This window comes from Gorilla gorilla, chromosome 7 (assembly GCF_029281585.2).
Source record: "Gorilla gorilla gorilla isolate KB3781 chromosome 7, NHGRI_mGorGor1-v2.1_pri, whole genome shotgun sequence".
In the NCBI taxonomy this organism is placed as follows: Eukaryota; Metazoa; Chordata; class Mammalia; order Primates; family Hominidae; genus Gorilla; species Gorilla gorilla.
Window position 1 is genome coordinate 2,598,179 of NC_073231.2, and position 21,332 is coordinate 2,619,510.

A 21,332-nucleotide genomic window follows, 5' to 3' on the forward strand; every position below is an offset into this window, starting at 1 on the left:
ACATGGATATATCTACACAGCCATCTGGATGAACATGGAAATATCTACACCGCTATCTGTGTAAACATGCATACATATTCACCGCTATCTGTATAAACATGGAAATATCTACACCGCTATCTGTATGAACATGGAAATATCTACACCACTATCTATATGAACATGGAAATATCTACACCGCTATCTGTTTGAACATGGAAATATCTAAACCGCTATCTGCATGAAAATGGAAATATCTACACTGCTATCTGCATATACATGGAAATATCTACACAGCTATCTCTTTACACATGGAAATAACTACAACGCTATCTGTATGAACATGGAAATATCCACACCGCCATCTGTATGAACATGGAAATATCTGCAGCGCCATCTGTATGAACATATAAATATCTACACCGCCATCTGTATTAAGATGGAGATATCTACACCGCTATCTGTATAAACATGGAAATATCTACACCGCTATCTGTATAAACATGGAAATATCTACACCGCTATCTGTATAAACATGGAAATATCTACACCGCTATCTGTATAAACATGGAATTATCAGCACCGCTATCTGTATGTACATGGAAATATCTACACCGCTATCTGTATGAACATGGAAATATCTACACCGCTATCTGTATGAACATGGATATATCTACACAGCCATTTGGATGAACATGGAAATATCTACACCGCTATCTGTATGAACATGGAAATATGTACACCACTATCTGTATGAACATGGATATATCTACACAGCTATCTGTATGAACATGGATATATCTACACAGCCATCTGGATGAACATGGAAATATCTACACCGCTATCTGTGTAAACATGCATACATCTTCACCACTATCTGTATAAACATGGAAATAACTACACCGCTATCTGTATGAACATGGAAATATCTGCACCGCTATCTGTATGAACATGGAAATATCTACACCGCTATCTGTTTGAACATGGAAATATCTACACCGCTATCTGCATGAAAATGGAAATATCTACACTGCTATCTGCGTATACATGGATATATCTACACAGCCCTCTGGATGAACATGGAAATATCCACACCGCTATCTGTGTAAACATGCATACACCTTCACCGTTATCTGTATAAACATGGAAATATCTACACCGTTATCTGTATGAACTTGGAAATATCTACACCGCTATCTGTTTGAAGATGGAAATATATACACCGCTATCTGCATGAAAATGGAAATATCTACACAGCTATCTGCATATAGATGGAAATATCTACACAGCTGTCTGTTTACACATGGAAATAACTACAACGCTATCTGTATGAACATGGACATATCTACACCGCCATCTGTATGAACATGGAAATATCTGCACCGCCATCTGTATGAACATATAAATATCTACACCGCCATCTGTATTAAGATGGAGATATCTACACCGCTATCTGAATAAACATGGAAATATCTACACCGCTATCTTTATAAACATGGAAATATCTACACCGCTATCTGTATAAACATGGAAATATCTACACCGCTACCTGTATAAACATGGAAATATCAGCACCGCTATCTGTATGAAACTGGAAATATCTACACCGCTATCTGTATGAACATGGAAATATCTACACCGCTATCTGTATGAACATGGAAATATCTACAAAGCTATCTGTATGAAAATGGAGATATCTACACCGCTATCTGTATGAACCTGGAAATATCTACACCGCTATCTGTATGAACATGGAAATATCTACACCGCTATCTGTATGAACATGGATATATCTACACAGCCATCTGGATGAACATGGAAATATCTACACCGCTATCTGTGTAAACATGCATACATCTTCACCACTATCTGTATAAACATGGAAATATCTGCACCGCTATCGGTATTAACATGTAAACATCTACACCGCTATCTGTATGAACATGGAAATACCTACACCGCTATCTGTTTCAACATGGAAATATCTACACCGCTATCTGCATGAAAATGGAAATATCTACACTGCTATCTGCATATACATTTAAATATCTACACAGCTATCTCTTTACACATGGAAATAACTACACCACTATCTGTATGAACATGGAAATAACTACAACGCCATCACTATGAACATGGAAATATCTGCACCGCCATCTCTATGAACATATAAATATCTACACTGCCATCTGTATTAAGATGGACATATCTACACTGCTATCTGTATGAACATGGAAATATCTACACCGCTATCTGCATGCAAATGGAAATATCTACAAAGCTATCTGCATATACATGGAAATATCTACACAGCTATCTCTTTACACATGGAAATATCTACACCGCTATATCTATAAACACGGAAATATCTACACCGCCATCTGTATGAACATGGAAATATCTGCACCGCCATCTGTATGAACATATAAATATCTACACCGCCATCTGAATTAAGAAGGAAATATCTAAACTGCTATCTGTATAAACATGGAAATATCTACACCGCTGCCTGTATAAACATGGAAATATCAGCACCGGTATCTGTATGAACATGGAAATATCTACACCGCTATCTGTATGAACATGGAAATATCTACACCGCTATCTGTATGAACATGGAAATAGCTACACCGCTATCTGTGTGAACATGGATATATCTACACAGCCATCTGGATGAACATGGAAGTATCTACACCGCTATCTGTGTAAACATGCATACACCTTCACCGCTATCTGTATAAACATGGAAATATCTACACCACTATCTGTATGTACATGGAAATATCTACACCGCTATCTGTATAAACATGGAAATAACTACACCACTACATGTATAAACATGGAAATATCTACACCGCTATCTGTATGAACATGGAAATATCTACACCGCTATCTGTATGAACATGGAAATATCTTCACTGCCATCTGTAAGAACATTGATATATCTACAGAGCCATCGGGATGAACATGGAAATATCTACACAGCTATCTGTATGAACATGGAAATATATACACCGCTATCTGTTTAAACATGCATACATCTTCACTGCTATCTGTATAAACATGGAAATAACTACACCGCTATCTGTATTAAGTTGGAGATATCTACACCGCTATCTGTATAAACATGGAAATATCTACACCGCTATCTGTATAAACATGGAAATATCTACACCGCTATCTGTATAAACATGGAAATATCTACACCGCTATCTGTATAAACATGGAAATATCTACACCACTATCTGTATAAACATGGAAATACCTACAACGCTACCTGTATAAACATGGAAATATCAGCACCGCTATCTGTATGAACATGGAAATATCTACACCGCTATCTGTATAAACATGGAAATATCTACATCGCTATCTGTATAAACATGGAAATATCAGCACTGCTATCTCTATGAACATGGAAATATCTACACCGCTATCTGTATGAACATGGAAATATCTACACTGCTATCTGTATGCACATGGAAATATCTACACCGCTATCTGTGTAAACATGCATACATCTTCACCGCTATCTGTATAAACATGGAAATATCTACACCGCTATCTGTATGAACATGGAAATATCTACACCGCTATCTGTTTGAAGATGGAAATATCTACACCGCTATCTGCATGAAAATTGAAATATCTACACAGCTATCTGCATATAGATGGAAATATCTACACAGCTGTCTGTTTACACATGGAAATAACTACAACGCTATCTGTATGAACATGGACATATCTACACCGCCATCTGTATGAACATGGAAATATCTGCACCGCCATCTGTATGAACAAATAAATATCTACACCGCCATCTGTATTAAGATGGAGATATCTACACCGCTATCTGAATAAACATGGAAATATCTACACCGCTCTCTGTATAAACATGGAAATATCTACACCGCGATCTGTATAACCATGGAAATATCTACACAGCTACCTGTATAAACATGGAAATATCAGCACCGCTATCTGTATGAACCTGGAAATATCTACACCGCTATCTGTATGAACATGGAAATATCTACACTGCTATCTGTATGAACATGGAAATATCTACAAAGCTATCTGTATGAAAATGGAGATATCTACACCGCTATCTGTATGAACCTGGAAATATCTACACCGCTATCTGTATGAACATGGAAATATCTACACCGCTATCTGTATGAACATGGATACATCTACACAGCCATCTGAATGAACATGGAAATATCTACACCGCTATCTGTATGAACATGGAAATATCTACACCGCTATCTGTATTAACATGGATATATCTAAACAGCCATCTGGATGAACATGGAAATATCTACACCGCTATCTGTGTAAACATGCATAGATCTTCACCGCTATCTCTATAAACATGGAAATATCTACACCGCTATCTGTTTGAACATGGAAATATCTACACCGCTATCTGCATGAAAATGGAAATATCTACACTGCTATCTGCATATACATATAAATATCTACACAGCTATCTCTTTACACATGGAAATAACTACACCGCTATCTGTACGAACATGGAAATATCTACACCGCCATCTGTATGAACACGGAAATATCTGCACCGCCATCTGTAAGAACATATAAATATCTACACCGCCATCTGTATTAAGATGGAGATATCTACACTGCTATCTGTATAAACATGGAAATATCTAAACCGCCATCTGTATGAACATATAAATATCTACACAGCCATCTGTATTAAGAAGGAAATATCTAAACCGCTATCTGTATAAACATGGAAATATCTACACCGCTGCCTGTATAAACAAGGAAATATCAGCACCGCTATCTGTATGAACATGGAAATATCTACACCGCTATCTGTATGAACATGGAAATATCTACACAGCTATCTGTATGAACATGGAAATAGCTACACCGCTATCTGAATGAACATGGATATATCTACACAGCCATCTGGATGAACATGGAAATATCTACACCGCTATCTGAGTAAACATGCATAAATCTTCCCCACTATCTGTATAAGCATGGAAATATCTGCACCGCTATCGGTATGAATATGGAAATATCTACACAGCTATCTGTATGAACATGGAAATACCTACACCGCTATCTGTTTGAACATGGAAATATCTACACCGCTATCTGCATGAAATTGGAAATATCTTCACTGCTATCTGCATATACATTTAAATATCTACACAGCTATCTCTTTACACATGGAAATAACTACACCACTATCTGTATGAACATGGAAATAACTACACCGCCATCTGTATGAACATGGAAATATCTGCACCGCCATCTGTATGAACATATAAATATCTACACCGCCATCTGTATTAAGATGGAGATATCTACACTGCTATCTGTATAAACATGGAAATATCTACACCGCCAACTGTATGAACATATAAATACGCCGCCATCTGTATTAAGAAGGAAATATCTAAACCGCTATCCGTATAAACATGGAAATATCTACACCGCTGCCTGTATAAACATGGAAATATCAGCACCGCTATCTCTATGAACATGGAAATATCTACACCGCTATCTGTAGGAACATGGAAATAGCTACACTGCTGCCTGTATAAACATGGAAATATCAGCACCGCTATCTGTATGAACATGGAAATATCTACACCACTATCTGTATGAACATGGATATATCTACACAGCCATCTGGATGAACATGGAAATATCTACACCACTATCTGTATGAACATGGAAATATCTACACCGCTATCTGTGTAAACATGCATAGATCTTCACCGCTATCAGTATAAACATGGAAATATCTACACCGCTATCTGTATGAACATGGAAATATCTACACCGCTATCTGTATGAACATGGAAATATCTACACCGCTCTCTGCATGAAAATGGAAATATCTACACAGCTATCTCTTTACACATGGAAATAACTACACCGCTATCTGTATGAACATGGAAATATCTTCACCGCCATCTGTATGAACATGGAAATAGCTGCACCGACATCTGTATGAACATATACATATCTACACGGCCATCTGTATTAAGATGGAGATATCTACACCGATATCTGTATAAACATGGCAATATCTACACTGCTATCTGTATAAACAAGGAAATATCTACACCGCTACCTGTATAAACATGGAAATATCAGCACCGCTATCTGTATGAACATGGAAATATCAGCCCCTCTAACTGTATGAACATGGAGATATCTACACCGCTATCTGTATGAACATGGAAATATCTAGACCGCTATCTGAATGAACATGGAAATACCTTCACCGCCATCTGTATGAACATGGATATATCTACACAGCCATGTGGATGAACATGGATATATGTACACAGCCCTCTGGATGAACATGGAAATATCCACACCGCTATCTGTGTAAACATGCATACATCTTCACCGCTATCTGTATAAACATGGAAATATCTACACCGCTATCTGTATGAACATGGAAATATCTACACTGCTATCTGTTTGAAGATGGAAATATATACACCGCTATCTGCATGAAAATGGAAATATCTACACAGCTATCAGCATGAAAATGGAAATATCTACACAGCTATCTGCATATACATGGAAATATCTACACAGCTATCTCTTTACACATGTAAATAACTACACCGCTATCAGTATGAACATGGAAATATCTGCACCGCCATCTGTATGAACATATAAATATCTACAATGCCATCTGTATTAAGATGGAGATATCTACACCGCTATCTGAATAAACATGGAAATATCTACACCGCTGTCTGCATGAAAATGGAAAAATCTACACAGCTATCTGCATATACATGGAAATATCTACACAGCTATCTCTTTACACGTGGAAATAACTACACCGCTATCTGTATGAACATGGAAATATCTACACTGCCATCTGTATGAACACGGAAATATCTGCACCGCCATCTATATGTACATATAAATATCTACACGGCGATCTGTATTAAGATGGAGATATCTACACCGCCATCTGTATAAACATGGAAATATCTACACCGCTATCTGTATAAACATGGAAATATCTACACCGCTATCTGTATAAATATGGAAATATCTACACCGCTACCTGTATAAACATGGAAATATCAGCACCGCTATCTGTATGAACATGGAAATGTCAGCCCCTCTATCTGTATGAACATGGAAATACCTACACCTCTATCTGTGTGAACATGGAAATATCTACACCGCTATCTGTATGAACATGGAAATATCTTCACCGCCATCTGTATGAACATGGATATATCTACACAGCCATCTGGATGAACATGGAAATATCTGCACCGCTATCTGTATGAACATGGAAATAACTACACCGCTATCTGTATGAACATGGAAATATCTACACCGCTATCTGTATGAACATGGAAATATCTACACCGCTATCTGTATGAAAATGGAAAAATCTTCACCGCCATCTGTATGAACATGGATATATCTACACAGCCATCTGGATGAACATTGAAATATCTACACAGCTATCTGTATGAACATGGAAATATCTACACCGCTATCTGTGTAAACATGCATACATCTTCAGCGCTATCTGTATAAACATGGAAATATCTACACCGCTATCTGTATGAACATGGAAATATCTACACCGCTATCTGTTTGAACATGGAAATATCAACACCGCTATCTGCATGAAAATGGAAATATCTACACAGCTATCTGCATATACCTAGAAATATCCACAAAGAAATCTCTTTACACAAGGAAATAAATACACCGCTATCTCTATAAACATGGAAATATCTACACCGCCATCTGTATGAACATGGAAATATCTGCACCGGCATCTGTATGAACATATAAATATCTACACTGCCATCTGTATTAAGATGGAGATATCTACACCGCTATCTGTATAAACCTGGAAATATCTACACCGCTATCTGTATAAACATGGAAATATCTACACCGCTACCCGTATAAACATGGACATATCAGCACCGCTATCTGTATGAACATGGAAATATCTACACCGCTATCTGTATGAACATTGAAATATCTACACCGCTATCTGTGTAAACATGCATACATCTTCACCGCTATCTGTATAAACATGGAAATATCTACACAGCTATCTGTATGAAAATGGAAATAGCTACACCGCTATCTGTATGAACATGGAAATATCTACACCGCTTTCTGTATGAACATGGATATATCTACACAGCCATCTGTATGAACATGGAAATATCTACACCGCTATCTGTGTAAACATGCATACATCTTCACCGCTATCTGTATACACATGGAAATATCTACTCCTCTATCTGTATGAACATGGAATTATCTACACCGCTATCTCTATGAACATGGAAATATCTACACCGCTATCTGTTTGAACATGGAAATATCTACACCGCTATCTGCATGAAAATGGAAATATCTACACTATCTGCATATACATGGAAATATCTACACAGCTATCTCTTTACACATGGAAATAACTACACCGCTATATCTATAAACATGGAAATATCTACACCGCCATCTGTATGAACATGGAAATATCTGCACCGACATCAGTATGAACATATACATATCTAGACGGCCATCTGTATTAAGATGGAGATATCTTCTCCGCAATCTGTATAAGCATGGAAATATCAACACCGCAATCTGTATAAACATGGAAATATCTAGAAAGCTATCTGTATAAACATGGATATATCTACACCGCTACCTGTATAAACAAGGAAATATCAGCACCGCTATCTGTTTGAACATGGAAATAGCCCCTCTATCTGTATGAACATGGAGATATCTACACCGCTATCTGTATGAACATGGAAATATCTTCACCGCCATCTGTATGAACATGGATATATATACACAGCCATCTAGATGAACATGGAAATATCTTCACCGCTATCTGTATGAACATGGAAATAGCTACACCGCTATCTGTATGAACATGGAAATATCAACACCGCTATCTGTATGAACATGGAAATATCTTCACCGCCATCTGTATGAACATGGATATATCTACAGAGCCATCGGGATGAACATGGAAATATCTACACAGTTATCTGTATGAACATGGAAATATATACACCGCTATCTGTGTAAACATGCATACATCTTCACCGCTATCTGTATAAACATGGAAATATCTACACCGCTATCTGTATGAACTTGGAAATATCTACACCGCTATCTGTTTCAACAAGGAAATATCTACACCGCTATCTCTGTAAACATGCATACATCTTCACCGCTATCTGTATAAACATGGAAATATCTACACTGCTATCTGTATGAACATGGAAATAGCTACACCGCTATCTGTATGAACATGGAAATATCTACACCGCTATCTGTTTCAACAAGGAAATATCTACACCGCTATCTCTGTAAACATGCATACATCTTCACCGCTATCTGTATAAACATGGAAATATCTACACCGCTATCTGTATGAACATGGAAATATCTACACCGCTATCTGTATAAACATGGAAATATCAGCACTGCTATCTCTATGAACATGGAAATATCTACACAGCTATCTGTATGAACATGGAAATATCTACAATGCTATCTGTATGCACATGGAAATATCTGCACCACTATCTGTGTAAACATGCATACATCTTCACCGCTATCTGTATAAACATGGAAATATCTACACCGCTATCTGTATGAACATGGAAATATCTACACCGCTATCTGTACGAACATGGAAATATCTAAACCGCTATCTGCATGAAAATAGAAATACCTACACAGCTATCTGCATATACACGGAAATATCTACAAAGCTATCTCTTTACACATGGAAATAACTACACCGCTATCTCTATAAACACGGAAATATCTACACGGCCATCTGTATGAACATGGAAATATCTGCACTCCCATCTGTATAAACATATAAATATCTACACCGCCATCTGTATCATGATGGAGATATCTACACCGCTATCTGTATAAACTTGGAAATATCTACACCGCTATCTGTATAAACATGGAAATACCTACACCGCTATCTGTATAAACATGGAAATATCAGCACCGCTCTCTGTATGAACATGGAAATATCAGCCCCTCTATCTGTATGAACACGGAAGTATCTACACCGCTATCTCTCTGAACATGGAAATATCTACACCGCTATCTGTTTGAACATGGAAATATCTATACCGCTATCTGCATGAAAATGGAAATACATACACAGCTATCTGCATATACATGGAAATATCTACACAGCTATCTCTTTACACATGGAAATAACTACACCGCAATCAGTATGAACATGGAAATATCTTCACCGCCGTCTGTAGGAACATGGATATATCTACACAGCCATCTGGATGAACATGGATATATCTACACCGCTATCTGTGTAAAAATGCATACATCTTCACCGCTATCTGTATAAACATGGAAATATCTACTCCGCTATCTGTATGAACATGGAATTATCTACACCGCTATCTGCATGAACATGGAAATATCTAAACCGCTATCTGTGTAAACATGCATACATCTTCACCGCAATCTGTATAAGCATGGAAATATCAACACAGCAATCTCAATGAACGTGGAAATATCTACACCGCTATCTGTTTGAACATGGAAATATCTAGACCGCTATCAGCATGAAAATGGAAATATCTACACAGCTATATGCTTACACATGGAAATATCTACACATCTATCTCTTTACACATGTAAATAACTACACAGCTATCTGTATGAACATGGAAATGTCTGGACTGCCATCTGTATGAACATATAAATATCTACAACGCAATCTGTATTAAGATTGAGATATCTACACGGCTATCTGTATAAACATGGAAATATCTACACCGCGATCTGAATAAACATGGAAATATCTACACCACTCTCTGCATAAAAATGGAAATATCAGCACCGCTATCTGTATGAACATGGAAATATCAGCCACTCTATCTGTATGAACATGGAAGTATGTAAACCGCTATCTGCATGAAAATGGAAATATATACACAGCTATCTGCATATACATGGAAATATCTACACAGCTATCTCTTTACACATGGAAATAACTACACCGCTATGTGAATGAACATGGAAATATCTTCACCGCCATCTGTAGGAACATGGATATATCTACACAGCCATCTGGATGAACATGGAAATATCTACACCGCTATCTGTATGAACATGGAAATATCTACACCGCTATCTGTGTAAACATGCATACACCTTCACCGCTATCTGTATAAACATGGAAATATCTACACCGCTATCTGTTTGAACATGGAAATATCTACACCGCTATCTGCATGAAAATGGAAATATCTTCACAGCGATCTGCATATACATGGAAATATCTACAAAGCTATCTCTTTACACGTGGAAATAAGTACAGCGCTATCTCTATAAACATGGAAATAGCTACACCGCCATCTGTATGAACATGGAAATATCTGCACCGCCATCTGTATGTACATATAAATATCTACACCGCCATCTATATTAAAATGGAGATATCTACACCGCTATCTGTATAAACTTGGAAATATCTACACTGCTATCTCTATGAACATGGAAATTTCTACACCGCTATCTGTATGAACATGGAAATAGCTACACCGCTATCTGTATGAACATGGAAATATCTACACAACTACCTGTATGAACATGGAAATATCTACACCGCTATTTGTATGAACATGGATATATCTACACAGCCATCTGGATGAACACGGAAATGTCTACACCACTATCTGTATGAACATGGAAATATCTACACCGCTATCTTTGTAAATATGCATACATCTTCACCGCAATCAGTATAAAGATGGTAATATCTACACCACTCTCTGTATGAACATGGAAATATCTACACCGCTACCTGTTTGAACATGGAAATATCTACCACGCTATCTGCATGAAAATGGAAATATCTACACAGCTATCTGCATATACATGGAAATATCTACACAGCTATCTCTTTACACATGGAAATAACTACACCGCTATCTGTATGAACATGGAAATATCTTCACCGCCATCTGTATGAACATGGAAATAGCTGCACCGACATCTGTATGAAAATATACATATCTACACGGCCATCTGTATTAAGATGGAGATATCTACACCGATATCTGTATAAACATGGCAATATCTACACCGCTATCTGTATAAACATGGAAATATCTACATCGCTACCTGTATAAACATGGAAATATCAGCACCGCTATCTGTATGAACATGGAAATATCAGCCCCTCTAACTGTATGAACATGGAGATATCTACACCGCTATCTGTATGAACATGGAAATATCTAGACCGCTATCTGAATGAACATGGAAATACCTTCACCGCCATCTGTATGAACATGGATATATCTACACAGCCATGTGGATGAACATGGATATATGTACACAGCCCTCTGGATGAACATGGAAATATCCACACCGCTATCTGTGTAAACATGCATACATCTTCACCGCTATCTGTATAAACATGGAAATATCTACACCGCTATCTGTATGAACATGGAAATATCTACACCGCTGTCTGTTTGAAGATGGAAATATTTACACCGCTATCTGCATGAAAATGGAAATATCTACACAGCTATCAGCATGAAAATGGAAATATCTACACAGCTATCTGCATATACATGGAAATATCTACACAGCTATCTCTTTACACATGTAAATAACTACACCGCTATCAGTATGAACATGGAAATATCTGCACCGCCATCTGTATGAACATATAAATATCTACACTGCCATCTGTATTAAGATGGAGATATCTACACCGCTATCTGAATAAACATGGAAATATCTACACCGCTATCTGTATAAACATGGAAATATCAGCACCGCTATCTGTATGAACATGGAAATATCAGCCCCTCTATCTGTATGAACATGGAGATATCTACACCGCCATCTGTATGAACATGGAAATATCTACACAGCCATCTGGAGGAACATGGAAATATCTACACCGCTATCTGTATGAACTTGGAAATAGCTACACCGCTATCTGTATGAACATGGAAATATCTACACCGCTATCTATTTGAACATGGAAATATATACACCGCTATCTGCATGAAAATGGAAATATCTTCACAGCGATCTGCATATACATGGAAATATCTACAAAGCTATCTCTTTACACGTGGAAATAAGTACAGCGTTATCTCTATAAACATGGAAATAGCTACACCGCCATCTGTATGAACATGGAAATATCTGCACCGCCATCTGTATGTACATATAAATATCTACACCGCCATCTATATTAAAATGGAGATATCTACACCGCTATCTGTATAAACTTGGAAATATCTACACTGCTATCTCTATGAACATGGAAATTTCTACACCGCTATCTGTATGAACATGGAAATAGCTACACCGCTATCTGTATGAACATGGAAATATCTACACAACTACCTGTATGAACATGGAAATATCTACACCGCTATTTGTATGAACATGGATATATCTACACAGCCATCTGGATGAACACGGAAATATCTACACCACTATCTGTATGAACATGGAAATATCTACACCGCTATCTGTGTAAATATGCATACATCTTCACCGCAATCTGTATAAAGATGGTAATATCTACACCACTCTCTGTATGAACATGGAAATATCTACACCGCTACCTGTTTGAACATGGAAATATCTACCACGCTATCTGCATGAAAATGGAAATATCTACACAGCTATCTGCATATACATGGAAATATCTACACAGCTATCTCTTTACACATGGAAATAACTACACCGCTATCTGTATGAACATGGAAATATCTTCACCGCCATCTGTATGAACATGGAAATAGCTGCACCGACATCTGTATGAACATATACATATCTACACGGCCATCTGTATTAAGATGGAGATATCTACACCGATATCTGTATAACCATGGCAATATCTACACCGCTATCTGTATAAACATGGAAATATCTACACCGCTACCTGTATAAACATGGAAATATCAGCACCGCTATCTGTATGAACATGGAAATATCAGCCCCTCTAACTGTATGAACATGGAGATATCTACACCGCTATCTGTATGAACATGGAAATATCTAGACCGCTATCTGAATGAACATGGAAATACTTTCACCGCCATCTGTATGAACATGGATATATCTACACAGCCATGTGGATGAACATGGATATATGTACACAGCCCTCTGGATGAACATGGAAATATCCACACCGCTATCTGTGTAAACATGCATACATCTTCACCGCTATCTGTATAAACATGGAAATATCTACACCGCTATCTGTATGAACATGGAAATATCTACACCGCTGTCTGTTTGAAGATGGAAATATTTACACCGCTATCTGCATGAAAATGGAAATATCTACACAGCTATCAGCATGAAAATGGAAATATCTACACAGCTATCTGCATATACATGGAAATATCTACACAGCTATCTCTTTACACATGTAAATAACTACACCGCTATCAGTATGAACATGGAAATATCTGCACCGCCATCTGTATGAACATATAAATATCTACACTGCCATCTGTATTAAGATGGAGATATCTACACCGCTATCTGAATAAACATGGAAATATCTACACCGCTATCTGTATAAACATGGAAATATCAGCACCGCTATCTGTATGAACATGGAAATATCAGCCCCTCTATCTGTATGAACATGGAGATATCTACACCGCCATCTGTATGAACATGGAAATATCTACACAGCCATCTGGAGGAACATGGAAATATCTACACCGCTATCTCTATGAACTTGGAAATAGCTACACCGCTATCTGTATGAACATGGAAATATCTACACCGCTATCTGTATGAACATGGAAATATCTAGACTTCTATCTGTATGCACATGGAAATATCTACACCACTATCTGTGTAAACATGCATACATCTTCACCGCTATCTGTATAAAAATGGAAATATCTACAACGCTATCTGTATGAACATGGAAATATCTACACCGCTATCTGTACGAACATGGAAATATCTAAACCGCTATCTGCAGGAAAATAGAAATACCTACACAGCTATCTGCATATACATGGAAATATCTACAAAGCTATCTCTTTACACATGGAAATAACTACACCGCTATCTCTATAAACACGGAAATATCTTCACCGCCATCTGTATGAACATGGAAATATCTGCACCCCCATCTGTATAAACATATAAATATCTACACCGCCATCTGTATTATGATGGAGATATCTACACCGCTATCTGTAGAAACTTGGAAATATCTACACCGCTATCTGTATAAACATGGAAATACCTACACCGCTATCTGTATAAACATGGAAATATCAGCACCGCTCTCTGTATGAACATGGAAATATCAGCCCCTCTATCTGTATGAACATGGAAGTATCTACTCCGCTATCTCTATGAACATTGAAATATCTACACCGCTATCTGTTTGAACATGGAAATATCTATACCGCTATCTGCATGAAAATGGAAATACATACACAGCTATCTGCATATACATGGAAATATCTACACAGCTATCTCTTTACACATGGAAATAACTACACCGCTATCAGTATTAACATGGAAATATATTCACCGCCCTCTGTAGGAACATGGATATATCTACACAGCCATCTGGATGAACATGGAAATATCTACACCGCTATCTGTTTGAACATGGAAATATCTACACCGCTATCTGTTTGAACATGGATATATCTACACCGCTATCTGTGTAAACATGCATATATCTTCACCGCTATCTCTATAAACATGGAAATATCTACACTGCTATCTGTATGAACATGGAAATATCTACACCGCTATCTGTTTGAACATGGAAATATCTACACCGCTATCTGCATGAAAATGGAAATATCTACAAAGCTATCTGCATATACATGGAAACATCTACACAGCTATCTCTTTACACATGGAAATAACTACACCGCTAAATCTATAAACATGGAAATATCTACACCGCCGTCTGTATGAAAAAGGAAATATCTGCTCCAACATCTGTATGAACATATAAATATCTACACCGCCATCTGTATAAACAAGGAAATATCTAAACGGCTATCTGTATGAACATTGAAATATCTACACCGCTATCTGTATGAAAATGGAAATATCTACACCGCTATCTGTGTAAACATGCATATATCTTCACCGCTATCTGTATAAACATGGAAATATCTACAACGCTATCTGTATGAACATGGAAATATCTACACCGCTATCTGTACGAACATGGAAATATCTAAACCGCTATCTGCATGAAAATAGAAATATCTACACAGCGATCTGCATATACATGGAAATATCTACAAAGCTATCTCCTTACACGTGGAAATAACTACACCGCTATCTGTATGAACATGGAAATATCTACACCGCTATCTGTATAAACATGGCAATATCTACACCGCTATCTGTATAAACATAGAAATATCTACACCGCTACCTGTATAAACATGGAAATATCAGCACCGCTATCTGTATGAACATGGAAATATCAGCCCCTCTAACTGTATGAACATGGAGATATCTACACCGCTATCTGTATGAACATGGAAATATCTAGACCGCTATCTGAATGAACATGGAAATACCTTCACCGCCATCTGTATGAACATGGATATATCTACACAGCCATGTGGATGAACATGGATATATCTACACAGCCCTCTGGATGAACATGGAAATATCCACACCGCTATCTGTGTAAACATGCATACATCTTCACCGCTATCTGTATAACCATGGAAATATCTACACCGCTATCTGTATGAAAATGGAGATATCTACACCGCTATCTGTATGAACATGGAAATATCTACACCGCTATATGTGTAAACATGCATACATCTTCACCACTATCTGTATAAACATGGAAATATCTGCACGGCTATCGGTATGAACATGGAAATATCTACACGGCTGTCTGTATAAACATGGAAATATCTACACCGCTACCTGTATAAACATGGAAATATCTGCACCGCTATCTGTATAAACATGGAAATATCTACACCGCTGCCTGTATAAACATGGAAATATCAGCACCGCTCTCTGTATGAAAATGGAGATATCTGCACCGCTATCTGTATGAACATGGAAATATCTACACTGCTATCTGTATGAACATGGAAATAGCTACACCATTATCTGTATGAACATGGAAATAGCTACACCGCTATCTGTACAAACATGGAAATATCTACACCGCTATCAGTATGAACATGGATATATCTACACAGCCATCTGGATGAACATGGAAATATCTACACCGCTATCTGTATGAACATGGAAATATCTACACCGCTATCTGTATGAACATGGATATATCTACACTGCCATCTGGATGAACATGGAAATATCTACACCGCTATCTGTGTAAACATGCATACATCTTCACCGCTATCTGTATAAACATGGAAATATCTACACGGCTATCTGTATGAACATGGAAATATCTGCACCGCTATCTGTATGAACATGGACATATCTACACCGCTATCTCTTTGAACATGGAAATATCTACACCGCTATCTGCATGAAAATGGAAATATCTACACCGCTATCACTATGAACATGGAAATATCTACACCGCTACCTGTATAAACATGGAAATATCAGCACCGCTATCTGTATGGACATGGAAATATCTACACCGCTATCTGTATGAACTTGGAAATATCTACACCGCTGTCTCTATGAACATGGAAATATCTACACCGCTATCCGTATGAACATGGAAATAACTACACCGCTATCTGTATGAACATGGAAATATCTACACCGCTATCTGTTTGAAGATGGAAATATATACACAGCTATCTGCATGAAAATGGAAATATCTACACAGCTATCTGCATGAAAATGGAAATATCTACACAGCTATCTGCATATACATGGAAATATCTACACAGCTATCTCTTTACACATGTAAATAACTACACCGCTATCTGTATGAACATGGAAATATCTAGACCGCCATCTGTATGAACATGGAAATATCTGCACCGCCATCTGTATGAACATATAAATACCTACAATGCCATCTGTATTAAGATGGAGATATCTACACCGCTATCTGAATAAACATGGAAATATCTACACCGCTATCTGTATGAACATGGAAATATCAGCACCGCTATCTGTATGAACATGGAAATATCTACACCGCTATCTGTATGAACATGGATATATCTACACTGCCATCTGGATGAACATGGAAATATCTACACCGCTATCTGTGTAAACATGCATACATCTTCACCGCTATCTGTATAAACATGGAAATATCTACATGGCTATCTGTATGAACATGGAAATATCTGCACCGCTATCTGTATGAACATGGACATATCTACACCGCTATCTCTTTGAACATGGAAATATCTACACCGCTATCTGCATGAAAATGGAAATATCTACACCGCTATCACTATGAACATGGAAATATCTACACCGCTACCTGTATAAACATGGAAATATCAGCACCGCTATCTGTATGAACATGGAAATATCTACACCGCTATCTGTATGAACTTGGAAATATCTACACCGCTATCTCTATGAACATGGAAATATCTACACCGCTATCCGTATGAACATGGAAATAACTACACCGCTATCTGTATGAACATGGAAATATCTACACCGCTATCTGTTTGAAGATGGAAATATATACACAGCTATCTGCATGAAAATGGAAATATCTACACAGCTATCTGCATGAAAATGGAAATATCTACACAGCTATCTGCATATACATGGAAATATCTACACAGCTATCTCTTTACACATGTAAATAACTACACCGCTATCTGTATGAACATGGAAATATCTAGACCGCCATCTGTATGAACATGGAAATATCTGCACCGCCATCTGTATGAACATATAAATACCTACAATGCCATCTGTATTAAGATGGAGATATCTACACCGCTATCTGAATAAACATGGAAATATCTACACCGCTATCTGTATGAACATGGAAATATCAGCACCGCTATCTGTATGAACATGGAAATATCAGCCCCTCTATCTGTATGAACATGGAGATATCTACACCGCCATCTGGATGAACATGGATATATCTACACAGCCATCTGGAGGAACATGGAAATATCTACACCGCTATCTGTATGAACATGGAAATAGCTACACCGCTATCTGTATGAACATGGAAATATCTACACCGCTATCTGTATGAACATGGATATATCTACACAGCCATCTGGATGAACATGGAAATATCTACACCGCTATCTGTATGAACATGGATATATCTACACAGCCATCTGGATGAACATGGAATACTTACACCGCTATCTGTGTAAACATGCATATATCTTCCCCGCTATCTGTATAAACATGGAAATATCTACACTGCTATCTGTATGAACATGGAAATATCTGCACTGCTATCTGTATGAACATGGAAATATCTACACCGCTATCTGTTTGAACATTGAAATATCTACACCGCTAGCTGCATGAAAATGGAAATGTCTACACTGCTATCTGCATATACATGGAAATATCTACACAGCTATCTCTTTACACATGGAAATAACTACACTGCTGTCTGTATGAACATGGAAATATCTACACCGCCATCTGTATGAACATGGAAATATCTGCACCGCCATCTGTATGAACATATAAATATCTACACCGCCATCTGTATTAAGATGGAGATATCTACACCGCTATCTGAATAAACATGGAAATATCTACACCGCTATCTGTATAAACATGGAAATATCTACACCGCTATCTGTATAAACATGGAAATATCTACACCGCTACCTGTATAAACATGGAAATATCAGCACCGCTATCTGTATGAACATGGAAATATCTACAATGCTATCTCTATGAACATGGAAATATCTACACCGCTATCTGTATGAACATGTGTATATCTACACAGCCCTCTGGATGAACATGGAAATATCCACACCGCTATCTGTGTAAACATGCATACATCTTCACCGCTATCTGTATAAACATGGAAATATCTACACCGCTATCTGTATGAACATGGAAATAACTACACCGCTATCTGTATGAACATGGAAATATCTACACCGCTATCTGTATGAACATGGATATATCTACACAGCCATCTGGATGAACATGGAAATATCTACACTGCTATCTGTGTAAACATGCATACATCTTCACCGCTATCTGTATAAATATGGAAATATCTACACCGCTATCTGTATGAACATGGAAATATCTGCACCGCTATCTGTATGAACATGGAAATATCTACACCGCTATCTGTTTGTACATGGAAATATCTACACGGCTATCTGCATGAAAATGGAATTATCTACACTGCTATCTGCATATACATGGAAATATCTACACAGCTATCTCTTTACACATGGAAATAACTACACCGCTATCTGTATGAACATGGAAATATCTACACCGCCATCTGTATGAACATGGAAATATCTGCACCGCCATCTGTATGAACATATAAATATCTACACCGCCATCTGTATTAAGATGGAGATATCTACACCGCTATCTGAATAAACATGGAAATATCTACACCGCTATCTTTATAAACATGGAAATATCTACACCGCTATCTGTATAAACATGGAAATATCTACACCGCTACCTGTATAAACATGGAAATATCAGCACCGCTATCTGTATGAAACTGGAAATATCTACACCGCTATCTGTATGAACATGGAAATATCTACACCGCTATCTGTATGAACATGGAAATATCTACAAAGCTATCTGTATGAAAATGGAGATATCTACACCGCTATCTGTATGAACCTGGAAATATCTACACCGCTATCTGTATGAACATGGAAATATCTACACCGCTATCTGTATGAACATGGATATATCTACACAGCCATCTGGATGAACATGGAAATATCTACACCGCTATCTGTGTAAACATGCATACATCTTCACCACTATCTGTATAAACATGGAAATATCTGCACCGCTATCGGTATTAACATGTAAACATCTACACCGCTATCTGTATGAACATGGAAATACCTACACCGCTATCTGTTTCAACATGGAAATATCTACACCGCTATCTGCATGAAAATGGAAATATCTACACTGCTATCTGCATATACATTTAAATATCTACACAGCTATCTCTTTACACATGGAAATAACTACACCACTATCTGTATGAACATGGAAATAACTACAACGCCATCACTATGAACATGGAAATATCTGCACCGCCATCTCTATGAACATATAAATATCTACACTGCCATCTGTATTAAGATGGACATATCTACACTGCTATCTGTATG